The 23,690-nt window shown below is 40.2% G+C and overlaps 1 protein-coding gene across 2 annotated transcripts in view; it reads right to left on the reverse strand.

Annotated features, from left to right (window-relative positions):
* The window catches only part of SCUBE1 (signal peptide, CUB domain and EGF like domain containing 1), a 191,003-nt gene that overhangs the window by 93,130 nt on the left and 74,183 nt on the right, over window positions 1–23,690 (reverse strand). The window contains exons 1-2 of one of the 2 annotated variants that reach the window (XM_053978277.1): window positions 22,176–22,246; window positions 19,769–19,886 (exon numbers count right to left, since the gene is read on the reverse strand). The exons of the other annotated variant lie outside the window; for it this stretch is intronic. The gene's annotated coding sequence lies outside the window, so the exon portion shown is untranslated. Of the gene's footprint in view, window positions 1–19,768; window positions 19,887–22,175; window positions 22,247–23,690 lie in introns of those variants that run through there. 2 annotated transcript variants of the gene reach the window in all.

Raw genomic sequence — 23,690 nt, forward strand, 5'->3', positions numbered from 1 at the left:
AAATACTCCTAAAATGACTTTAAGTATTCTCTGGAGCAGGATGTATTCCGAACTTTAAAATCAACTAGAAACACATAAACCACCTCCAGTATTTTCCTATAAGAAAGTGCACTGCTGGTAGTGAAGATCTGCTCTGCTGAGTTCACACTGCTGCCACAGGAGCAGTGAGATGTTTGAGGTGTCATTTCTCCTCGCTCGTGCCCCCTGAGAAACAAGCTTTGCAATATTTTAGTTAATGCTTAGCAGCCACCTAATGCACACATGCTTTTTCCATAAGGGGTGTAGAGTGTGAATACCAGCATGGGAAAGTTTTCCCAATGTTAAAGGGGGATTTAAGCCTCTCAGTGCCTGCCTTGCTGCTCAGCCCCAGGACAATGGGTGACCCAAGGAGAAGGTGAGCAGTGTGCTTGCTCCAGCCCCACAATCAAGGCCAAACCTTCTTTATTTGCAGAAGGGGGTGGAAAACTACTCATTCGAATGAAAAAAACCAAACACATTATCATGGGAAAATTGCATAGGCTTCTGCTGTTCATTTATGTGTCTGAAGTTTTTATTTTTATCACCATCAGCCCCAGCTCAGCAGATGGGTGCTGGCACCAAGAGGTGCCCTGTGCTTCTCATGGTGCCCCTTCCTTGAGCTGACTACTGTAGTGCAGAAACAGGACAGAGAGGGAGAACACCCATGGAACTATTGGAGGCCTCTCCCAAGTCAGTACAGAATGATGCCCATAGCAGTTTTACCTCAGTGCAATGCACAGCCTGGGCAAAGTTTCAGACAATGGATCTTCCATCCAAGCCCTAACCAGAAGGTATTTACAGAACTATTTACAGAACTTGTGACCATCCCCCCTCTCCATTTTGTGCACATCTGCCTCACTCTGGTTTCGAACACAAGGAGCTGCTCCCATCCTGTCTTGATTTATGCAAGCTGGTGTGTTCCAGCTTCTAGAACTGATGGGACTATGGGTCAAGTGAAAAACCATGGTTCCCAAATGAAGAGAAAGACTAAGTGTTGATAAGAGAGTTGATAAGAGTGAAGTCTGTACACATGCACACAATCAGCATGACACTAAAATGTCCAGTGTTGAAATGTTCTGGGTTTTACACATTAACTGTTAATAAAAGCAGTGTCTTAATCCCAAATGCTGCTACTCAAGGTAATCTCTAAAGCCAGCACAAGAATGGGTGCATGGTCTCTTCAGCAGTTCTGGCAGACAGTCAAATAAACTGAAACACAGACACATTCTCAGCAAATTCACCTTACAGACAGCAAAACAAAACCCAATGGAAAATATAAACAGGAAGGGAAATGTCACTTAAGAAAGGAAAACGCTGATCTAATTAAACTAAATCCTCTCTCAGCATTTTATATATGACTTGAGGAACTCTCTTCTATTGCCTTCCTGGATTTTTCCTGATTCTAAGTTACAAAAAAGACTGTTCATGGAAGAGTGATGGCCACTGTTATGTATACCACAATCCACACTCATTTTTGTTCCTCACCGAGGAGAGATTTGGATGTGAGTCTACTACGTTAATCCAGTCTGCCATCATAGTGCTGTTCTGCAAAATGTTCAGTCCGATATAATGGCCTCTCCATTGTATTATGCTCTAAAAATGTTTTCAGCTCAATGCCCCTGAAAGTGCTTGAATCAGGCTGACTGTGACAACTAAAGCATGGATCAGCCTTTATTTCTCATTAACACTGTCTGTCCTCATCTTAATTAAGACTTTTAGCAATTATTTCACCATGTGGTTCATCATGTATGCTTACATTATCCTCTATGTTGCTATGATTTCACTTTGTATTTATATTGCTGCTGTTTTTATACATGCTGAAACATGCTGATTCCAAACATGATCTGAAAAAGACTACTTTAAATTGCATCAAAAACTTTCAGAATATTGTCAGACTACATATGATTGAATGTGCTAAGAAGATACAGGAAATCTTTAAGTTAACCCATACATACACACTGACATGCCCAGCAACATCTGCATCATTTACACTCAATCTTGAAAACTACATAATCACATTATCCTTTCTTGTTGATAAGTTAATTTTAACACAAGCTACATAGTGAGATCTCTTATTAAGTTGCATCATATATAAGATACAAGATATATCTTCAGTAGCAGAGAGAGGAAAGAATACAAGAGGAAACAAGCATTCTCATTTTACTTGTTTTGTAAACTAGTAACATCGTAGGAATTTCTTTTTTGTTCTCTTTTAAAAATTGTGTAAGAAACTACATAAAAAACACTGGTCAATGACCAGGCAGTTTAGAAATCTGACAAAGACAACTCCTCTCACAGAGTTCTTACTATGTGGGGAATGGAAGCCAACTGAAAGACACCAAGCTTCTGATGGAGACGGGAACATGATGTTAGTGAAAATGTGAGCTGGCTGTTCTAAGCCATATGGTACATTATGCATGTATGTTTTTGTCATATAGAAACAGACTGTTAACCTTTTGTCTGTCTTGTGGAAAGCAGCTCCCCATCTACACATGGGAGTGTCCCTGCCTTTGCCTTCTAACTCCAGGATCTTGTGTGCATCTCAAAGGGGATGAAAATCAGCATTAGAGTCAACAAATACATAAGGTCAGATCTTAGGACCACTAAAGCCAAAGGACTGTTTTCTAACAGACTGGATCTGACCTTTATGCTGCACAGTTGCATCTGATCTTCTGGACACTTCTGGCTCCCTGATAAGAACCTGATTCTGGGATGTGAGGAATGTCTGGGTGACCTCTGCTCCCCACTGAGAGAAGTAAGATGTTTTCATCTCAAAAGAGAATGTCCTTTCTTGAGGATCAAAACCCCCACCAAGATTTGCTCTCTTCAGCAAGGAAATGGAGGGTGAAATTAATTGGCTGAGGCAGGTGCCCTTCCTCAGCTGATCACAACACCACAGGTACAAAGCATCCAACTAGGAACAGACCTTCAAAGATAAGTGAGAAATCCCACACTGGGCATGCTGGAAATGTAATCATCTATATGAACATTTAATGTTTTTCATACTGTTAACTGAATGAACACAACATTTTCTTCCCATATTCATTCCTGAAATAAGTTACTTGGTTCTGCCCAAAGTTTTAGGAAAAAATAGTTGTTTCAGTGACTACAACTCACCCCAACAGAGGTTGGAAAGAAAACAAATAAAGCAGGCAAACTGACCCAATGAAACAAAATTCTACACTATTAAGTAGGTTCTCTGGAGAGATCTTGGACATAGTACAAGAAAACAGCTGCTGGTATATTATAAAATAAACAAATTCAAGTTTGTTTAGCAATTACACGTTTTTCAGTTTGAATCTGAAATGTGCTTAGGGCCAGCATCTTCAGAAGGCAGACTTGCAGTCTGATCTCTGACAAGATGTTCCTGCTCTGAGTGTCAGCCAGGAAACCACATGGAGAGGGTTTTTGTCTTGAGATTTAGAAACGGACATGTATCAGAAATATAACTTCATTCTTTCAGCAGTAAGAACACAGATTTGCAGTTCTGCAAAGGTGCTTTGGTTTCAGGAGAATGATGAGAATGAATGGACCAAGTTTAGGAGAGAAACCATGGAAGTAGGGAAAGGAAACAGATTCCAAAATTGCCAGAAAATATAATCAATTCCCACAGGACCAAGAAGAGAATAATGTTAAAGGGGAATAAATGGAAAGGGAAGAAAAAGGTACGGACAAGAAAGGAAAGAGAAACAAAACACAGTCAGCACTACAACCTGCTTTTAACTTTGCTTCATCTTTAAATAGCAATTCCTTAAAGAGTAAAGCAAAGCAAAAGAAAAGGCAGGTTTTCAGGGAGTCACTGCCACACGATGTCCCTGGGCAGATGGGGGTGACCCTGAGGGGAGGCCAGCCCATGCAGGAGGCAGAGGAGAGAAATGCACTTTCTGCATCTGAGTCTTCACCACCACTCTCCTATTTCTTGGGTGCCTTGGTGGGAGCAAATAAACCTGGAGTAGTTCGGCTAGCCTGAGCACCAGGGGTGTGGTACTACAGCAGAGCCAGTGAAGGACAGCATTACCACAAGCTCAAGCACCTTCAGCTGGGCAGTGGTAGTGGAACAACCACCTCAGCCCAGTCTGGGGTCTCAAACACTCACTTGCAGCAGCAACAGCAGGACTGAGGAAACACAAAGAAATCCAGAGTTGGCTAAAGAATAAGAAACTTGCAGGGTGTTTTTCTTTAAATAGTCATATGAGGTTTTTGGGCCTCAGCATACTAGAGCTAGGAAAAACTGTCTCACCCTTTTCTAGAGTGTCTCTCTTAGTACCTGTTTATAACATGGGAAAATTGTAAAGCAGAAGATCAGACAATGGCAATAAAATATTTTTTTCCCTTCCTGGTCACAGGAAAATTCAGTATTTAATCAAACATTCATTACCTCTACCAAGTGAAACTTCTTACAAAGATGTAGCAAACTTTTTAGGTCTTCAATAAAAAGACTTAAAATAATCTCAGAGAGCAGACACTTTTCACAAACATAAATTAAAAAAAAAAAACATTTGAAAAGATGGCTTTTCATTACTGTTTCATGAGAAGGTTTTGAATAAGTTCTGAGCAAAAATTAAATCACTACAGTATAATTTGTGTAAAGATAAGGCAAGCAATGGGAGGATAGGATTAAAAAAACCCAACTAAAACATTGCAATTTCTTCCTTCTTCTGCAATATGCACAACTGACATGAGGCAGACTTGAAATAGAATTATTCTAGAAATATTTCTAATATATTGGTATTCTAATATCTTAAATATTTCTAGGACAGTTTTTTCAACACATAGAGTATATTCAGATAGATGGAATAAGAGTAAATATTTCAACAACACTTTCCTTTGCAGGAACTCCTTCACATCCCAAACTCTTCCCAGGACAATTTCACAACTTCTTGCAAAATCATGTAATTAACAAAATGATACATGACATTATAGTATATGGATCTATATATATTATGTATTGTAATAGATGTATGTATCATATATATATATGTAACAATCTTGATATATAATGAATATTCATAATTATTTGTGATTCTATATGTGCTAATGCATATATAACCTATTTAAACTCAAAAATATGTTCTGCAAGAAGAGAAGGCTGTTCACTCATCTCCAGGTAACTACAGAGCATCATTTTGTAGTAGGGCTAAACATGATCAAGATCTAAAGCTCATTCTGTCACTTTGTTTCTTACCAAATAAAAAAATCACTGCAAAGCTAAGGAATTCCTCAACTTGCCCCCATGCTCTCTAAGGTGGTTACATGTGTCAAAGATAAAGATAAAGAAATAGAGTTTCCAGCTTCCTGTTCAGTTTTAGGGAGTCACTTCAGCTCTGGAAAGCTGAATATGAAGCAACATCCATAGGCAGCTGTACTGTAGTCCCCAAAGCTTTACATTTTCATCAAGATTTTGTGAGAAGAAAAATCCAATGGTCAAAGTTACTGTCCAACAACCAAACATCTGATTTCTAGCAGCTGTGGTGACTTCCAGAAAAGTCACACAGAACTTAGAACCAAAATATTAACAGTGTATTTGGAGCCACAGAGTCAACCACAGTTTCTCTCAAAAATAAGACTGTGGGTATATTTAAGTGGTACATTTACATACAACCCAAGTTCATTTTAGGTGCACAGTGTTCAAGCCCCAGGGTTTGTAGAGCTCACTTCCATGCAGTGTTGGCATGCAAGAGATAGTTTGTTCCTTGGGGAAGTCAAACAGGAAGGTGTGCACTTGGATGCCAGAAAAAGCACCACGGAGAGCAGAATGAATTTCAAACATTCCCAAGTTCAATACAGTCCCTTCTCCTTTTTCTTACAAAAACACAGATATATTTCACTAATGAGTCTCTGAGAAATAAAGTAATCCATTTTAGAACTGCAGTGGAGTCAAAAAGAATAAAATCATACTGTGCCTTAGAAAATGCTATCGCTTCCAAATGCTAATATAGCGGGATTTTACGTACCCCAGGAAAATGGAATACCAAATATGAAAGCCAAGATATATGTTTGCAAACTACCTTGTGAGGAAGCAATTCGATTTCTGATTAGAATGTGTTAAGATGTGTGTACTGTGTGGGGTAAAAGCAATGTTATCTGGAGTACTGTCATAACTAAATAACTACTTAATAAGCTCAGAGTGTTTGACTCCTCCAGTCTCCTCTGTCTCCTTATTGATTATTTAATGAGTCTGGTCCTAGAGCTCATAAATTTCAAAATTCTTTCAAGTTTTTTTTTTTTTTTCTTTACGATCAAAGAAATCTTTATGTATCCTTCCCATACTGTGTCTCTTTAAACCATTGGCTTTTTCAAAATGTTTTTTTTTTTTTAACACCATAATGTGATGTACACAGTGAGGTAAATGATGTAAGAATCCTTTCTGCCCCAAACCAGTCTGTAAATCTTCAGAAAAGCAAAGTTCATGGGTGCCTTTAAAAGGGGCACAATCTGTTTGTGCTTAAAAGAAAGTCCGCCTTTTTTTTGTGTGTGCAGAATAACAATGCCAGAATGTGTTATTCCAAAGAACTGTTGCCATGGTGATGCCATCAATAACATCATTTTCTGCATCCTTGTCCTTTAAACACATAAGGAACGCAACAAGCATTGGTAAATGTGAAAAAAGAACAATTACCTTTTCTTTCTCAACAGCAGAGGAAGCCTATATTCACCTCATCAATAGAAAATTATGTAGAAAGGAATAATAAAGACTGTTACAAGAAGCACCAAGAAGCCTATTAGTGACAAAGGCTTTTTTTACCTTTCCATGAATAATTACAGCTCTTCAAGAAGAAATCAGCCCAGGCTAAGGACCCTTTGCAAGTTTTAGATGGTAAAACAAACATTTGACTATACAAGGATTTCCCTTTCATGTACCTTTCCAAGGAAAAACAACTAAAATCCAGAGTGAAATGAGAGCGAGAAAACCCAGAGAAACATCTGCTGCAATTAAATTTACAGAACCCTGCTCTTTCACCTAAAAGACTCGTAACAAAAAGATCTAGATTAGTGACAGAATCAATATAAATTTCAAGCCAGCAGGTTGAAGTTGTCTATAGTGGGAAACTCAGGCTTTTAAAGTCACATAATAACAGGAAGCTATTCCATTCTGTACAGATGGGGGAAACAGGATTTCAACACTAGATGTGTTACCAAACAGTTGGAAAACACTGTTCAGTTTAAAACCTCAACAGCCAAAGCAAAATGGTAGATTTTCCTTCCTATACCAAGTTAGTTCATGAACAATGGAACCTTTACCAAAGCAGGATTTGACTGCAGGGACTTTTAAGAGTCATATATCAAATAAATAGGAAGTCCTCCTGAACCATTACACTTTTGTCATGACTCTGATGGTGATGTTCAAACGGAGGCCCTGAATGTGCTGCTTGGTGCTTTCTACATAAAGTAAAGGTCAATGTACTGTGCACTGGCTTGTTTGTATCTTTTGGACCTTTCTTTCTGAACCTATACTAGGGTCAGAGGCTAAAGGTGAGGATGGAAAACCTCCTGCTTCCTTCTCCTTGCCTCTAGGTAATAAAAGGAACACGTATAAGAGAAAAGTGTGGAGGAAAGCAAGAAAGGAGTGATGTGAGTCGGAAATGAGGAATGTGCATGTCCCCCAGAATTAGACCAAAGGGCTAGTAAGGGTTAATGACAGTAAAGATACATAGCAGAAAACGGATCAGATTTAAAGCACTAACATGAAATTACTAAGATCATGCAATTCCAAGCTCTTGAGCTGAATTTGAGTGGTCTATGAGTAAAAGACAAGAAGTTAACCATATGGTCACATTTACAATGGAAGTTTGTGCTAGTTAGGAAAGAGAATTCAAGATGTTTGAATCTTTTCCTGCACACATGATCTTACACTGTCCTTGGACTTCTCACTGCTTCTCCTACCTCTAAAGAGAGATAATGCTTGCTCATTTTGGATAGCTCCTTCAGCTTTCCACTTGTCACTGTGGAAATCCTATAGGAATTGTGACCCAGTATAGAGGAACAACATATGGAGATGGTGGGAAACAATTATTTTCCTTTTTATTTAGAGCTTCTGCAATGTTTTAATGTATTCCGCTATTCACTTCAGTTGAAATGCTAACACTGACTGGGCTCTCTTTAATGGAAAAAGAGCATCCATATTCTTTCTAGATTTCAACATATTTAGGAATTGTTTAGAAAACCCCATGGAAAGGCTTTAATACACCAGCTGATGGTCTAACCCAGCTTATCTGAGGGGCTATTCACCAAATTCCCAGAAAACAACAATTAGCGCAATCTGTCTCTCAGTATCCAAACATTACTCTTTATCTCTTAAGCCGAAGGAATAAAAGACAAATTCCTGGAAGGAAAGGTTATGATTCCCTTCCCTTCTGACTTGCATGAGACTTTGAAAGAAAATGTCTGCTTTTTGTAATTTCCTAGTTGACCTTCATAGGCTGAAAGCTGAACACTAATTCCCAGTTTACCAGTCCCTCCGATCAACACTCCTGCACAGCTGTCAACAAAACAAACCAATTGTTTTGATGAATTGTTAAAAGCCTCTTGAACTCCTCTGAGATCATTTCAAGGCTGCTGGAAGTTTATATGCCTAATTTATGAAGTATTAAAAGTGTACATGTGTCTTATTAAGCAAGAGTTTCCTAACTCTGCTGAGCTCTGTGACTGAAAGGACACTCAGTATTAACTGCTTGTAGGTTACCTCAGAACACACGCAATACATAAGGGTCACTTCCGTGTGATACCCTTCTTACACAGATCTTTGAGAAGATCTTCTCTAATTTTTATTCTGAAGAATGAAGAAAGCTACTGAGATATTTTAAAAGATATGCCAGTACTTATAACATTATTCTCCTTCACCAGTAATTAAAAAAAAAAAAAAATCTTCACAATAATCAGGCATTACCTAAATCACTCCTTTTTTATGTCCCCTGAATCCTCAGACAGAATTTCCTCCATTTGATCCCGTACAATTGTACATTTTTAAGGCAGAAGCAGAAGGAATGATGTAGAAAAAAAAAAAAAAAAACAACAAAAAAAAAACCAAAACAAAACAAAAACAAACTTCCTTACGCTAACCTATTCTAAATACTAACAGTGCTTTTCAAAAGAGAAAGATCTTTCCATCTAGGAATTCCAATTAGGAATATCTGCAGAAAAGCCTGAAGATGAACCCTAACATCCATATTGGCCTGGACTGTCATGAAAATAAAGCAAACTATATCATACTATAATCTGATTAAAACTTCAGATTTTTATGGCCTCTGCAAGGATTCATTCACCTGTACATGATCACAATTTCCACTTGAAGGGGTGTATTTGCTCTACACTTAGATCACAAAATTATTTTTCAAATGTTCTCAAAGATGGCACTGAAAAGATTTAGTGACACGTTTTTTGGCCACAACCTGAAAAATGAAAGCTAACAAATATGTCTTACAGCTGCTCTTTCATCACCATGGAGGTAACAGAGTAGACTTTTTGTGACACATCTTTGCCAAGAAACTTGCCAGATCCTTGGCTGAGAGAAAAATGAAAGCTGTAAGTTTTGTGAGCATTTCTCAGATGGAGAAAGCAAATGAGAGCTGGGTCTTAGAGGCAAAATAAGGAGCTGAAGGAGGCTGGACAGGCATGAAGGGACACTCAGTCATTGTCCCTGAGTCAGAGGCCTGCAGGAAACATGAGGAATAATGTTGGCACTCAGCACATAAGCAGTCAGCAGACAGGGTAACAGTCCATGCTGGAGAAGGAAAGGCAAGCCCCATTAAGGGAAGGAAAGCAAGGCTGTTTTTGATGAAGTACTGGAAGTGATCTAGAGTGGATATGGAATAGGGAAGGTAGTGTGCTGAATAGACCAGTAAGCTACATTCCTTGCACCTAGAAAAACAGGAAAAAACGCAGAAGAAAATACTGAAAAAGTAGGATAATGGAATAATAAGTGGAAAGGCTAGCAGACAGAAGCATTCACTGTCCAGAGCCTTCGGGCTCACCAGGAAAAGGTGTGCCACTAAATTTTCCTATATTCCTCAATGACAGGACATGACAACTGCTTACATGTCACTAAAGTTCTTGGCTTGACAATATGTATGCATTCCAAGATCTCCAATGCAGTTTCAAGGGAAGGCTTGACTTCATCTACTACATTCTCACTACAGCTCTGTGTTCCGAGGCTGCTTGTGGGATGACATCAGACTGAAAAAAACACAAGCATTCTTCTCTGCCATTGGCATAAGGGCCATCATTATCAATATCCAGCAAAGCATAACACTGGAAACTCTGTATGTTTAGAAGCAAAGTACTGGGCAAACAACCTGTGATACAAACAGGAGTTTCAGGCTCCGGGTAAGGTAAGATACTGAGATCAGCATTCTTGAGTCCTTATGGAGTTCTTTGTGGGTTTGACAGGATGTTTCTAACTGGCTGTGTTATTACCATAACTTGGAATTGTTTGTAGATCTGGATAGTTCCCACAGGGTGTGGTCTGTATGCCATTTTAGTACATGTTGTATTGTTTGGTTTGGGCATCACTCATGGGCTTTTCTCTACACTCATTGAATCAATGAAAGAGGCAAAGAACACATACTTGGGCCTGACTTGAAATTTAGAAATCCAGTTTGATGGTAATCCACATCCTAGAAAATTACAGGGTACCACAATCTGAATTAAACACAACATATGCAGAACAAGCTCCACCTACATCACTTGGCCAGCCAAGGAAGAGAACACAATGCTATTTGAGGATGTGTGTTTACCAGATTGGAAATGCTCCCTCTTTGTTCTTCCAAAAGTGATGAAGAAGACTGGTCAAGTGGTGAGTGCCAGAGAGCAAAACTGGGACAACACCCCTTAAGCCTTTCAGAGCTGCTAAAGGAAACTTTTCTTCTTCCCCTCTGACTGCAATTCTGTGAAACTGCTTTTATGACCTCGCCTTCACAAGTTGCTCATGCAGGTTTATAGGTCTGTCACATCTGTATGTCCCACTCCAGACTAACAACAGTGAACTTCCCAGCACAAGGAAGCCATTCCACATGACTTATAACATGCTGCTCCACAATGATGCCACTGAACTTCCATCTCCAACTTCATGGCGTGAGCAAATGGACAGAGATTTTCCTTCTGTTATGAAACCCTACTGGCAGCCACTCTACTTTCTCCCTCCACTATGGCAATTGCCAGATTTCGTAAGTACTGAGAGAGTTGCTGTTACTTTTGACCCTGACTCTTGTTTTCCAGGTCTTCTCTTTTGCATGCAAGTTCTACTGATGGCAATTTGGAAATAATAAAGACTCTAAGAGCGATGTTAGGTAAACCCATATAATCTTTTAAGTAAGTAGTACTTTTTAAGAGGCTTTGCACTAATGTGTTTTTCTAAGATGACATTTGCACACACATTCCTACCAAAGAGGGGTTTTTGATGAAATATTGAGCAAGCTTAGATTGATAATTTAGAAGTGATTGCTCTTTGCATGGAATTTATGATGTTGCAAGAGCCTTCAGATCCAAAAGGGACACTACAACACAATAATTAATGACAATCTTTTTGCTCAGCACAGAACCACCACTTAATTTCCTTAATGAAGGACTAGCTAGGAAGGGGTCTCCATTTGAACACAAAACAAAACTTGGTTGAACTAAGCCACTAATGTCAGAACAAAAAGGAAACTGGAAAATTATTTTGTGGTCCTTGATGACAAGTTATCCTAGAAGTCCCTGAGAAAGTGTATGGAAGGACTTCTGAATGAAATCGGCTGTTTGGACAGAAAATTACACAGGTTCCTCCTTCTAAGATGGTGCAAGTCACTTGTTGAACGATTACTGCAGCTATTGGTTCATTGTGAATGTACAATAGATTAATTTATTGTCACTCTGTATAAATTACCCTTTTTGTTGTCACTGAAAATTATACAATAGGGGTTATGATAGCCTGACAGAGCTAATTAAGAGCAAATAATGAAAGCTTACTTTTTAATGATCACTTCTCCATAGATACCTTTTCAAGACAAACAAGAAGTGGACAGATTTGTTAGCAATGGAAAGTATTCTATTTTGTTTAATTCTGACTTCTTTGGTTCTGTAAGAACTTTTCAGAGTTTAAAACGAAGAAGTTAAGTAATTTCTTATACCCAGACAAGGTCAAAGGCCTCAAGTGATGAACTTCATTTTCTAGGAGTAAGGATAAATTAATATGCATTCCTATGCCATGCAGGGACAAAAGGAATTAGTATTATAGGGAGCAGAACAGACCTCCTGACATCCAGGAGGTGGCACAGGACAAGAGGAAATGGCCCCAAGCTGTGTCAAGGCAGGTTCAGGTTGGACATCAGAAGAATGTCTTCACTGAAGGGGCTGTCAGGCATTGGAAGGGGCTGCCCATGGAGTTGGGGGAATCCTTGTCCCTGCAGGCATCCAAGGAATGACTGGATGTGGCACTCAGTGCTCTGGGCTGGTTGATTAAGGTGGGGATCAACCATAGGTTGAACTTGATGGTCTTTTCCAAACAAAATTATTCTGTAATTATGACTGTTTTCAGTATATTCAGAAGTTTTTTATCAGGCAGGAACTGATGCCCAGGAAGTTCCACCTGGCCAGGAGGCAGAACTTCTTCCCTGGGCAGTGACCGAGCCCTGAACAGATTGTCCAGAGAGAATGTGGAATCTCCTCACTGAAGATACTCCAGACCCCTGTGGACATAATACTGGGCCCTGTGCTCTGGGCTGGCCCTGCTTGAGGTGAGGTTTGGACCCTATGAACCACTGTGGGCCCTTCCAGCCTGAGCCATTCTGTGATTCTCTGATTCCAAGGATAATAAAGAAGTTTGAAGAAAATTAAACAGCATTGTTTTCATAGTAAGGCCAGTTAAGTCAGTGATTTTAACTGCTACTTCTCACAGCAACAATACTGCTTCCCAGAAGTTTCCAAACCAACTGCATTTTACATGAACAAACAGTAAACCCAAATTTGAGACTACTTAGATTACAGTAGTAACTCCAAAGAAACTAAGGCATGTGAAAGTGCGAAATCTGTGTTTTTACAATCCATCTCAAATAGTTTCTGTCTATAGAAGAAATGTAGTCTCTCTTTTTCTCCTTGCATGGTTACGGGGGAGAAATAAACTCCGCCAAAAGTCAGAATCTCTCTTGGACACACAACATTAAATGCAGAGACAACGTTTCAGTGCCTCAATTCCCTCAGCCTTTTAAAGAGAGCTTTTTGGTGAGCTACAACTTTGCCAGCATGATGTTGGATTAATGTATTTTGAAAGACGATTGAATATGTTCACCGTGCTGGAGAACAGTCTTCTATTATGTTAGTTTTATGTCTCACACACAAAAATTGTTCCTCATATCAAGTCTGAATCTATTAGTTCATAACCATTACCTCTTGTCCTATTGCAACAGGCCCTGCTAAGACCTTTGTCTTTCTTATAACCACCCCTTAAAAGTACTGAAACACTGGCAATAAGGTCTCCCTTCTCTTCTCCAGACTGAACAACCCCAACTCTCCCACTCTGTCTTCACAGGAGAGGTGTTCCGTACCTGTGATCTTTTTTGTGGCCTCCCTCTGGACCTGCTCCAACAGTTCCATGTCATCTAACACACTTTGAATACCATAAAGATGCAAAAAAAAGGCTTGGACATAATTTTGAGAAAATATGACTGAATATTCCTATGACCAAGAGATTATAAAAAGTGCATGTGGATTTGTGTTCAGGTGTCTAAGACAACTGCCTAGTACAGGACGACCAAAGAAAACATTATTTGTTTCAAAGGAGTATAGTTGTTGTGGGTTTTCTAAAAAAAACAAAAACAAACCCAAAACAAAACAACTGTCCAGCATCGAGGCTACTCTGCTTCACTTCAGTTAAACCACTATGTTCTTGTCCTGTACAGCGTACAACACTGAAGAAAAAAAGCTCCTTAGCAAAAGATTTCACACCTAGAGATACAAATTATAAAATACAGCAGAAAAGCTGACATCTATTTCATTCACAAAGTGCAACAACTACATCTGGACCATCTACCAATGCTTCCTCACAGACTTTAAATACTTTCATCCTACTATTCTTAGTCTTCCCTGCCACCAGGACCACTGGTGACAATTCATGCCATGGTTATGCTTCACCTTTAGGTTTTCACATCAGTCTATGCAAGTACCAAGAAATGCATGTATCAATTATCTCTTCAAGCTGCTGCCTTTGTTTTTGGAGGTATGTAGAACATTTTTCAGCTTCTGGCACTGCACTTTATTAGAACAAGTAGATTATCTTCATGATCTGCCCTGTACAAAGCTGGAAGTGCAGTACTGAAGGTGTCAGGTTTGCTGGCTCAGCTGGCTGCTGTCCCCAGGGACTGCAGGCCAGGAGCACATGATACCCAAGAACACAAAATGATTAGAACTACCTGGATGCTGAAGGAAGTGGAGGACAGAAAAGATGGATGGCATGGAAGGTTTCTGACCCTTCCCTCAGGACTCTCCCATGTGAGAAGTGGGGTGAGCCCCTCCTCTGGGCAGCTGCAATAAGGGCGCAATGGGAAACATGAGCTGAAAACTCAACAAATAAGAGAATCCTGGGAGAAAAACCATAACAAAAACTAATGGTAATGCTTTACACTGACAGAGTGAGTACAGAGCTCTGAAGTATATTTGACTTATGTGGCAACTCCACCAGTGAATATCATAGGTAGGGCTTCACTATAATTACATGCAGCTCACCTGATAATGATGCTCAATCAGATCCTGAGTACTTACCATATAACTGCTGTGTCGTTTAGAAGATGAGGTAGTTGTGTAATTTGCTGGTATTTTCCAGGGCTAAACCCTACTATTACATGGTGCAGCTCTTACCACAAATCATCACCAGTATGGTCTACACAGATGTTGGTTCTCAGCTATAAAATTCCATAGGATTGAAGACCTGAGCAATAATGCAATAGATACTTCTAAAAATGCTGTTAACGCCCAATGTACATCTGTATTTTAAAGTAAATGCCCATGAATTGTATTCCCCTTTTAGGCATGCTTTTAATGAATTTCACTCAAGACAATTTGATGGCAAAAGTATTTTGCTGAAATGGCAAATTTTAAGCTGGAATTACATATTATTTATGAAAATAAGTATTTGGAGAGTATGTGAGTAAGAATTCACACCTGAGTGCTAGCCATGGTGGTAACATAAATCGTGAAGATAAGGCTTCTAGAGCATGTAGATATAAACTGAAAAATGGAGTAATCAAACAGCCTTTACCTTGTGAGTGAAGGCTCTGAACTGTAACTACTGGAGAAACTCTTATTTTCTGCTACTGCAAGATTCAAGGTGTGATACTGATAACACTGGATTGCAATTAGGCCACTGAAACCAGCCAAGATCGACTTCCTTCACTACCTATCACCTATAACTAGGGAAGGAATCCCTGCAATGTGTCTCCTAAAAATGATAAAAAACTTCCATCTAAACTTTTTTTTCAAATAAACCAATGAATTTTGGTCTAAAAATGACACCATTTTTCCTTGCAACCATTTAAAAATACCTGCCTACCAGAAATGAAAACAAGAACAAAATTAAAGTGCAGAGAAAAAAAGGCCATGGGAATAGGTCTACTTTCCAGGCTTAACTTGAAATACTGGAATATTACAGTTGTTCACAAAATGGTAGCAAGCAGAAAACATGCTATAATTTTTAAGAGTCAGTTCTAGACCTGAAAGTCCAAATGGCCTTTCTGCTAGGTTTTAGGGAAAATTTCTGGGGGTGTGAGACAACTCCTTCCAAACGTTGGCTTGTCCAAGTCCATGCAAATTTGCTTTCAGGATATGGCAGTGTCTCTTTTAGCCTGGAGATAGTATCTTGAAGCAAAAATCTTGGAAATTTGAGTTTATTTTTTGTTGATGTACCTAGTGCTCAACACAGGCACACCAGAATCCAGTGAAGAGATATGATTTAGGGGTTGGAGCATTTGACCTGTGAGGAGAAGCTAACAGAGCTGGGATCATTTAGCTTCAAGAACAGAAAGCTCAGGGGGATCTCATTAATGTGTACACTTGATCGTAAAGGGGAAGTAAAGAAGGTGGAGCCAGACTTGGTGGTGCCCTGTGATGGGACAAGAGAGAATTCCACTGAAATATAAGAAATTTAATTTTTCTGTGGCAATGTCACAGTATGGCACGCTTGTAACATCCCAATTTTTCAGCTAAGGATGGAAAGGCTAGAAAAGGGTTGTGACTGAGTCACTGTCTCTGAATTTAAAGGTGACAGGAATGGCTGTCTGAGGTGCAGCATCTAAGGTGTAGGCTGTGCAGTCTTCAAACAGAAAAGCCAGCTGGGGAGAGTTTTAAAATAATTTGTATGCTATTTTGGAATTTGCTTTGTAAATAAAATAAAGTGGAGTGAGAAAGAACTTTACATAGCACCCTAGCCTGAAAATGTAAAGAAAGGGAATGCATACTTAGAAATCCTCCATTCTCCCCTTATATCCCCGTCTGAACTATGAACTATCATTGTGTCAGGTGAATCTGCTGTAAAAGTTTGTAAAAAAATTAACTACTGAGCCAGAGATTTGAGCTTCAAGGTCCTTTGAGAACAGTTTTGGTGTCATGCAGCCTGAGATATTTTTTTCCATGTTCATTCAGGGGAAACTTTAGAAGCACTTACATAAGCTAAGTGTCTTCAAACAATTTTAAAAAAAAGTCTGGACACCTTTTTCTCCTGCCAGCTCAGTGCTGAACTTCTCTGAAAATAGATAAATATGGACTAAGAAGCACAGTACATTCTTTTGACTTCATTATATACATTAATTTTGAGGTTCTTCTAGGATTACAGCTGCAATCTAGATTCAGAGAACACTCTTCCAACACTGCCCAACCACTTTATGCACCTGTCTACCTGCATATTTATCATCATGTCATCAGAACACCAATTACAGTAACTCTTGGTGTCATAAAATTGAGTAACATAGATTGGAAGGGTACTTTAAAGATCATTTGTTTAAAGTTTGAAAGTTACACTGGGTCTTGCATTGCTGGATCTTGCTTTCTCAAAGATACCTATTTATCAGCACAGCAGCTATGTTATGCTTGGTGAAATGTCTTTTTTAAACATTAGAAAATTAGTTCTGAGGATTTTTATGATAAAATTCTCAGCCATTTGTTATCCAGTATTACTGATAAGTTCATGTTGATGACATTTGTCACCTGTATTTTTGTCACCTCAGCAATGTGCTTTTATTACCAAAAAATTTAAGTAACAGAATACACCAAGTTACCTGCATGGAGGAGACACTGATATAGAATCACCTGAAGAACAATTATTACCATTCTTCTTTCCTCCACACTGGAGATAATGATTTTATCATCCTTTATTCCCCTGCTCACTACAACCAGTGTTTCCCTCTGTGCATCTAGTCAAACACAAAACAATTGTGCTTGGTTCAGCTTTACCTTCCAACATCTTTGTTTTCCATGTCTATCAAGTCAGTCTGAAAAAAATCCAGTCTTCTTACAATCCCCATGTTTCTTATATCATTAGGTGATCCCAGCTATGACTGCCCTACTGCTCTAATAAGATATCTGTATCCCATTGTGAAATACTCCATTGCTTGGGTAAATCCTTGGCTTCAATACAATATCAAAATTTGTTGAAATTTCAATATAAGTAAGTTTTCACCAATTTAAACCCTTTCTATATTTTGCTTCAAAAAAGGATAGAGAGAACTTTGGCATCCAACCCCAGCCAGGTCCCATTCCTGGGAGCAAGGGGATGCCCTCCCACTGCCAGAGCTCCAGTGCCCCTTGCTTGTTGTTAAGCTCTGCTTGTGGGTGATGAAAGTCAGAGTTAGAAGAGATCCACAAAAATATATTTGCAATGGGTACTCCTAACTTATGTATTAGATCCACACTTCCCCGCACCTGATGCTGCACTGGATTCCCAACCAGGAAATAGGGAGAACTGTTGTCCAAACCCAAAATTTTGTTTTGGGGGAGAAGGGCTTTTTCTTTGCTGCATCTCTTTGTGTGATATTCACTTCTAATTTTTTTCTTTAATTTATGTGCATCCAGTTAGAAACTTCCAGCAATGTGCATGGTGCTGAGAGCTTTATCCAAAGTCATCTCTATTGTCACTGTGGTGGAATAATACTAGAAAAATAGACACAATTTTTCTGTACATATGTGTCTAGGTATTTAGCTATGTACAGAACTAGCTCAATGGGAAATTTTTCCTTTATCACCACATAAATATTTTTCATTAAAATCAGAGTTATTTATGCCTAGGACTACCTGTGCTTGCACCAGACCTGGTACAGCCAGAAGAAAACACTGCCAAGACCACAAACTAACCCAACTCTGCAGGGATTCCTATTTTGCCATAAGGAGTGGCTTAATAAAGCAGTTTTTTAAAGTCAAGTTATGAGCCCCTGTGGACTTCCTGCTTATTTTATGAAGGAAAAATTCATCCTACCTCTTTACCATATAACTCAACACCCATAGACAAGAGGAAAAGCTTTGAGAAATTTACAGAAACTTCTCCGGGAAAATTGCAGAATCTTGTACACCTTGCTTGTGCTGCTGCAAGTCCACTAAAGAAAAAGATAACTCCCTAATATTTTGTCCTGAAGAGATCATTCTAGGAACAAAATATAACAGTACACACTGAAAATACAACATTCATAAAACCCTGAGCAAATATTTGCGCTAATGAAGGTTAAGGAGTTGGCAGTTCTGAAAACTGTAGTCCTCTATTTATTGACGGCCTAATTTCAATGCAGGCAGCTGGAGTGGAAGCTTCCCTACACTGGCCTGCCAATGCTTTCAACCCTGACCCAAAGAGACCCTCTCCAGAAGCAAGAAATAATTAATTCTTTATGCTTGTTCAGCCCTGGATTTATTTCAAGCAAGGACTGCCAATTCCACAGAATCTGTACACAGTGATTTTATAATATAGTCTACAGTCAGCTGGGATGTGAACTGAGACCACCTAAGTCATTCCATTAAAACAACACATGGGAGTAGAAACAGAGGGCTGGGAGCAAAAGGCCAGAGCTGTTATCCACTTCAGCTTATTTTTGTAATTGAAAGGTGGTTGCAAAGGAAAGGAAAGCAAGTTGAGTCAAACTTAATAGCCTTGAAAATTACATAATAAAAATTAGGAGGGAAAGTCAAAGAGCACTAGAAAATGGTTTGGACCTCTATATATTTGTATGACCCATTCTTCTAAACACAAATGTTCCCTGTCCTTTTTATGGAATGAATTGTTCTTGATGTAGGAATTCACTTGCTGTAGGCATGTTGAGTCTGATGCAGTATTCACTAGTAATGAGATGTATCTCCATTTACTGAGACAGTGACTTATCAGCTCCTTTTTTTTTAGGCTTGCTCTCAAAATGGATGTGTCAGTATTCCAGGATCTAACTTCTGCATTCTGCTAAAGGAGTAAAATTTTCAGAAATTACTAAGCACTCTCCTTCTGAAAATTAGTCCATTTAATGCCAGACTGTGGCCAACCAGACCTGCAGGCACACTTGTCACTGCTGGAAACCAGAAATCCAAATGGCTCCAGTCTGAAGCCCCACCGCACTTTTTTCATTAAAGCTGTTCACAAAACTGTTCAGTAATACTAGAGACTGTGACAAAATGCCTGCATTATACAAAGTGCATCTGCATCTCCAACATAAAATTTAATTTATGCTTTCTTAGATATGCAAAGAAAACAGACTTTTCCTCTGCTAAGGATGAGGAGTTTCCTCACATCATGCCCATGCAGTCTGCCTTAGGAACACACCTGCTGCTCCAGAATGCCAGCTGGGAACACAGCTCTTGCATGAGACTTATTCCTCCTGGAGTCAGAAGTCCATTTCACTACTGACATTTGTGAAGCACAGCCTTGTCTCATGATCTTACTAACAGGGGAAATAATGCAAGCAGTACAAAATATGAGTTACTTGCAAAAGAATTTTTTTTATCATTTGTGAAATCTATTGCTTTTAAAATAGGTAATTCTTAATGTATTAACTCATTTTAATCTATTATACCTAACTAAATCAACACCCTTCAGTAGAACAGCATGAGTAGAAAAAATCAAGGAAACTAAAAAAAAATCCTCAGTGGTTATATGTTTAATTCTGCTAAATTCAACATAAAGATGCATTGGTAGCAGCAGTGTTGGATTAATGTCATAACTGCTTTTGTTTGCTCAGAAATGTACAGTTTAGATGTGATTAAAAAAAAAAGAAAATGACAATTTTAATTTTGAATTTTTCAGTTCACTTCTATAATTCCTTTCTTCAGAACTGATTAGGGCCATAACAGAGGCCCTAATACTCTGTACCACAAGCTACTACTACATGCCGAACATGGCTCCATTCATTTTTCGTCCTATGATTTTATTTCACAGAAATTCAGCTCTGCTTATCTTTGACCAACAAACCACACTAATGTCACATCAAATTATCTTTATGGAGTAAAAGTAAGTATGCTTCTAAAAGTTTGCATTACAGGAGCTAAATTGTAAAAGGGTAATTGAAATTTATTTCTATAATTGAAAAAGGGATTTGTCAACACTCCAGTGCATCATTTTTAACAACACATTTCCATCCCTGTTATTCAGACATCCTGACACAGTTGACAAGCCTGCTACTTGTTTTTTCCACCTCATCTCAGCACAGAGCTGAAGCTTTGATACTGAGTCTGCTTCCTCTTGCCTCACCTCACACCTGTACCAACTTAATGTCTCAGGAAAGCAATAGAACTGTAGAGCACGCTGCAGAAAATGGTGTGCTTATATTGCAAATAAGACCATAACACCAGAAATGCAATTGTTAGGCAGTACAGCATGTTGGAAGGAAGAATTACCAGCAGCAAAGACAGAGAGAGGGCCAAAGAAGTAGGTCTGCTTGTTCCCTGTCACTGGACAGAAACCATCACTGCATCTTCTAAGTCAGGGAGAAAAATGGAACTTTTTATCCTACTAAGTGCAACAGAATTAATTCTTCCTAATAGTGGTTTAGTAGCAACCCACCTACATGAAACAGAACTTTCTGTCAATTAGTCTATTTGGACAGAGGGAAAGACAGTCAAAGAGGTTTTTTTCAGCTACATTCATTACTTTCTTTGAAACATATTTGATGCTTTTACTAAACAAGCCCTGCTTTAAGTATTCAGAAATCTCTCTTATGCTTCATATTTTGTATTTTTCCCTTGCTACATCTTCAAACACATAACACCATGTAATCTTCAAGCAAGCAAACTCCCACTATTTCTTGTGGCTCTGACAGACATCAGCATGAAGGGCTCTGCATCTCCTGCTGGCCCCCAGGTTTGCTGACCTATTCGAGATATGGATTGCCCATGCCAAGGCTAGACCAGTGGATGCAGCCAGATTAAAATGGGGGGTTGGGGGGGGACTGTGCAGATCATGGAATCATGAAAGAAGACCGTGTGATAAGTTAGAAAAGACTCTTTGTTCATCAAGACAGAAAGGAGAAGCCTTGTGTAGATAACAGAAAATCAAAGGAGAAGCCTTGTGTAAGATAACAGAGAGCCAAAGGAGAAGCCTTGTGTAGATAACAGAAAACTGCCAGACAGAAACTAGCTAATATGTTGATTACTTAAGCTGGTTGTGTAATTAGAACTTAGGTGCATATAACATATAACCTTATATGGAAAAGACCATTACAGGGCCGTGGACTTTCACCAAGGAAGAAGAGAGAAGCCTTCGTCAAACGACCACCAGAGAGTAGAAGACGACCCCCTAGCAACAGAGGGCACAAGCGCAGAGTACACCCAGAGATACTGCGGCCCCGGAAAAAAAAAAGTATAAAAAGACTGCGGGAAGGGGGAAAACGGTGTGTGAGCTGTAGGCGGAGCAGAGACTCCCCGGCTGCACCCAGCGCTGTTTGCTTGCCATCGCTTGCTGTAATCAATAAATTTCTGATTGACTCTTGAAAGGCTGAACAAATTATTCGCCTCTATTTATAACAATCTGGTGCCGTGACTCGGATAAGGGCTATCCGTTGGAAGCTCCTCACGGGGAGGCGCCCTCGCTGCCTTGGCAGCGAGCCCCGCTCAGGAGACCTCCTCCTGGGACCCTTACCGACGAACCCAAATTCGGTGGCAAGCAAAGAATAGCCGGCAACCCCTTAATCTTTGTGCACGAAGTCCCGGGCGAAGACACAGGACTGTGTAAGTACCTTTCAGTGGTCCTTCAGGGCTACTGAGGTTGCTCCGTTCGGAGGGAGCGGGGCCCGCTCGGTTGGGGTTGGGATCCCGGAGTGTGATGAGTGAGACGTCTCTGTGAGACGACGTGAGTGTGGACCTCATAGTAGTGCGTTTCCCACACCCGGCGACGGGCTGGGCCACGAATTGAGGGAAGCATAGACGTGTGTGTAAGAAGGCACTCCGGAAGATGGGACAGAGGAAAAGCAAGCCCTCTAGTCCCATGGGTAGGGGAAACCCTGTAAAGCTTCCCCAAATTCCTCCAGATAGTCCATAAGGACTAATGATTAAAAATTAGGATGCCTTCCCCTCCGGGAAAGGACGAGGTAGGATACAGACCTACCCGATTCCACCCCTCCACCCTACATACCTCCTCCCCCTCCACCCCTACCTCCACATTCACCACAACGTCCCTCTGCCCCGGTTCGGAGGGGGATGAGGTGAGAATGAGGTGAATGTTGAGCTCCAGGGGAATAACCAGCGGGTAACTAGAAGCCAGACTAGGAAAAGGCGGGAGGACCTCCCCAGCTGATAGCGCGGCTCGGGGAGGGAGAAATCGCGATTTCAGTGTGTTGTGTCCCGATTGCAGTGTGGTGTGGCCCAGTTTCGGTGTGGTGTGTCTGTTACATCCGGACGTGCGTGCTTTGTGTGTGTGTGTGAAGTGCGGTGCGGCTTTACTAAGATACAGAGACGCGGCGCGGCGGTGCTGGAGAGCGCATGCGCGGGGCAGTTCAGCTACACTACCTGATGGAGCGGGTGGTGCGCACGCGTAGTACAGGCTGTCCCTGGCGAGCGGGGGCAGCGCGGCACGGGGCTTAAGTCGGGGCTTGCAAAGTGCTTTAGGCGCAGCCTAGCTGATAGCGCAGCGGGCACGCGGGCACAAGCCGCGGTTTGAGGAGCTGCTTTGAACACCGCTAGCTGATAGTGCAGCTAGTGGGAGCGTGGTACAAGGTGGGAGTTACAAGCACCGCTTACAAGCATCGCTAGTTGGTAAAGAGCTTGCAAAAGTAGCCAGCGAGCCCGGCTGGGCTAAGAGTTAAGTGTTTGTTATACAATAGCACTGCCCTTTAGTGTTAAAAGCTGTCACTGGGAGATCCTTTGCATTACAGGGCGAATAAAGGGGGGATGAATGTGTGTGAATGAGAGGCGGGCTAGTTACCCCAGACCTGCTAAGCGAGAGCGGTAGTCTCCCATGCTGCGTTTCCGTCTTTTTTGCGAGAAAAGCGGCCAGTAAAGAGATGAAGCTAGTGATAAAAAGAGTGAGAGAACCCGCCCTGGGACTGTGTCTCAGAGAAAGAGTGGGACCCCTTGTTTGGGGGGGGGGGGGAATAAAAGGTAATTAATTAGAAAAAAAATAATTAAAAGGTAAAAAGAGGGTTTTCTTGGCATAATCTATTGGGGAAAAATAAAAGGTAAAATGTGTAGGAGGGGCCCCTAAAAATTCTGCTGGATTGAGGGATTAATGTTCCAAGAGCATCCAGGGTTGATTC

Source organism: Vidua macroura, chromosome 5 (assembly GCF_024509145.1).
Source record: "Vidua macroura isolate BioBank_ID:100142 chromosome 5, ASM2450914v1, whole genome shotgun sequence".
In the NCBI taxonomy this organism is placed as follows: domain Eukaryota; kingdom Metazoa; phylum Chordata; class Aves; order Passeriformes; family Viduidae; genus Vidua; species Vidua macroura.